Consider the following 3283-nt stretch of genomic DNA (forward strand, 5'->3'; position numbering starts at 1 on the left):
TCCTTCCTGAGTGACAGGGTGAGACAACAGGACTTAGGAAGCCTTAATTTCTCATGCACAGTTTCTGGACTTTCTGCACCCTTGGATGATCTGGGGAATTGGGGATGGGGTGGTTGGGGGGTGGGTGGGGAGTGTTGAGATATGCATTCTGGTACCAGTGTTGCAACTGGTTTCTATTTTCGAAACATTCAGACCTTGAGGAAGAATTTCTGCAGAGAAACAATAAAAAGCCAATTATATCAGCATTGCCTTGCATGTGCACAAACCATGCAGACACCTCATCCAGTATAAAATCAAACTAATGCCTTGTAAAAGTAACAAGGAGGAAAAAAAAAAATTACTGTTTGGCAGAGACATTAATAAAAGCAAAGCAAAAAGAATGCAAAACGTGTAAAACACAGAAAGATCACAATCACAAGCAGATTTTGTGGAGACAAAAGATCCAATAAGACCATCTTGACCACAGTATGGCCTTCAACAGCTGGGGCGAAACAGGCCGGTCATTTATTGCAAAATTTATGAAAGGAAGTTCACATGTTTGGGGGCAATACTGGTTTGCAATAGAATGTTCAAAACGCACATATGAGAATCATTAGCTTGTCTCTGATATTCCTCGACTGCCCGTAAACATAACCAAACCACTGACTGAGCATCAAAGCACAAACTTTTTTGTAAACATGGGGAAAGCAAATATTACAGGATGTTTGTCTACAAGAAGACAAAAAAAAAGTTTATTTTGCTATCTATTATAATTATATAATGTCAACCATGGTGGCTGTCCGTGCATTTGTGCGTCCGTACGTTCGGCTGTCTCCCGTTTCTGGCGGCCGCTTCCTGTGCTGCATTTGAAAAGCTCAACAATCACTCGATTCATTTACCTTCACTTGATAATAATCGATTTACTTGCTTGGAAAGCGAATAATCGATTTGCTTTGAGCAAAAACTCGTGTTGTTTAATCATGTAGGTGCCTGCTTCAAAAGCCTGTCTTTCCAAAATGGAAGAACATAGTAGAAGCACACAAAATTATATATTGGGTCGCCGAAATATGTGACCCTTATTGTCAGTAATTCTATCTGTTTGTCTGGATGTTTCTTTGGATGTTTGTTCATTTGTCATTAGCATAATTGGTAGTAAACGTGGGCGGATTTTGACCAAACTCGGGTGGTAGGTACATCTTATGACCTCGTGCTTTGGAAATTGTGATGGTTGCTAGGGATGCTTTGGTTCCCTAGCAACAACCGAAAAACCTTCAAAATCGGTACCGTTCACGCGAAATCAATTCTGAAAGCAATTATCCCACGTAGGGTTATGAAATTTGGCACGAATGATCTACAGGTGATGCTCTATCAAATGTATTCCGGTTTTTGTGATATATGGAATACTTTACCCGCAGCATCGCCGACAATTAGGGTATGCGCGAAAATTTAAGGCCCCCGAGTGACCAGGTGAGTGCATCGATACGAATGAAACTTTGCAGGTTCATGGTACTCGATGAGTACTACAACTTTGCCTCAGGACATATTGACCGATTTAGCTTCGGTCAGGGGTCAAAGGTCAATTAGTGCAAAAAATCAATAATATGCGAAAGCTGGAGGTGCCTTCGCGCCAAATGCTACTCCTCCTAGGGTTATGGTCGGATGGTCATGAAAATTCACACCAACCGTCTGGAATACATTGTGCACAAATGATCGAGCCGGATTTTCGATTTAGATCTTTGTTCACCCACAACACCCCCTCGAACTTTGGGGATTTCCGATTACAAACCGCATTTTCGGTACTTTTCATTCAAATGGATACCGAGTAGTTATCAGTAGATGGAACTGGATGAGATTTGATATGCATAATCTTAAGGTGATTCCCTATCCGCTATATGACATCCATTTCGCTCTATGTCTTATAGTTTCCATGCTCGGCGACCCATCGCCGCCTACTGGCTTGTAGTAATACTTCTTGAAGCAATCTAAAGATATACAATGGCACATAGAAGAAACACAAAAACAACGACAGCCACGACCGCAACACCAACGACATGTTATAAACTATAACAGGCACTCAGTGGAGTGCAGACCTCCACCAGGCTGCACAGTTTACGTTTTGTTTCCCACTGATAGGCTGGATCTGGATTCGGACCTGAACAAAAATCTAATCAGCTTGTTCTTGTCACCTACCCAACTTATCTGCTAAGTTTTGTTTTCGTTCATCCACAAATTTTTGAAATATCATGCAATATATTGTTTTTGGCCCCATATCTCAATGGTGAAGAATCACTTAAAATAAAAATAAAATTCTCATATCTGGATCCAGATCCTCACCAAAACGGAATCAATTCTACCTTGCCACATATGCAACCTGTCCACCAAGGTTTGGCCAAGTCCATCGATAACTTTCTGAAATATCGTGCTATTTATCGTTTTTGGCCCTAACTCTCAATGGTGAAGAATCACATAAAAAAATTATAGTACTGCATCCGGATCCGGATTCCGATCTTCACCAAAATCGAATCAATTCCTCCCTTGGCACACACCCAACCTTTCCACCAAATTTCGTCCGATTCCATCTTCAACCTTTTGAGATACCCTGTTTACAGACAGACAGACAGACAGACAGGGATGAAAATGCAACCTCCATCCACCTTTGGCGGTGAGCGTAAAGATCCTTTTTTCGCGAGTTTCACTTCATTTTAAATTCTCATTGAGACTCATAGAGAGACATGCAATATGTTTGTGAAGTACAACATGTTGTCTTTTGATTAAAATCGTCAACGAAGCGACGGATAACCACACCTAGTCCATATAGAGGGATGGTGTCTGTCCATCTGTCATGTTTCCTGTCCTCTCACACCACTTGGCACATCATCTCCAAACTTCACAGACAGATATTAGGAATGTCTTACAATTCTGTTTTAACAATCTAAATTTACTTACAACTCACGTGGGGTCTTACAGTCCATCAGTAATTACAGTCCATCTTACAGTGCCCTGCTGTTGGCATTTCCTCTCTTTTGCTTCTGCTGTGAGTTTTGTTGTGTTGCGTCCTGATCCTTTCTGTGGTCGAGCTCTTCCACGAGCCTTGGATATTGATATTTATAAAAAAAATAAACCTCAAAAACAAGGATATAAAGAAGGAGTTCTCTGATGCAGGAAGGGGGCATTTGGCCCATCATGTCTGTGCTACACCAACCCCCCAAAACCATCACCCATCAACACACAAACGACCTACAAGTCCTGCCAGCATCCCGATACTCCTCATCTCCGATACTTCCAGGTACCTATGAAATTCCAA

Source organism: Eptatretus burgeri, chromosome 3 (genome assembly GCF_056783735.1).
Source record: "Eptatretus burgeri isolate ZD-2024b chromosome 3, Ebu_testis_v1, whole genome shotgun sequence".
NCBI lineage: Eukaryota > Metazoa > Chordata > Myxini > Myxiniformes > Myxinidae > Eptatretus > Eptatretus burgeri.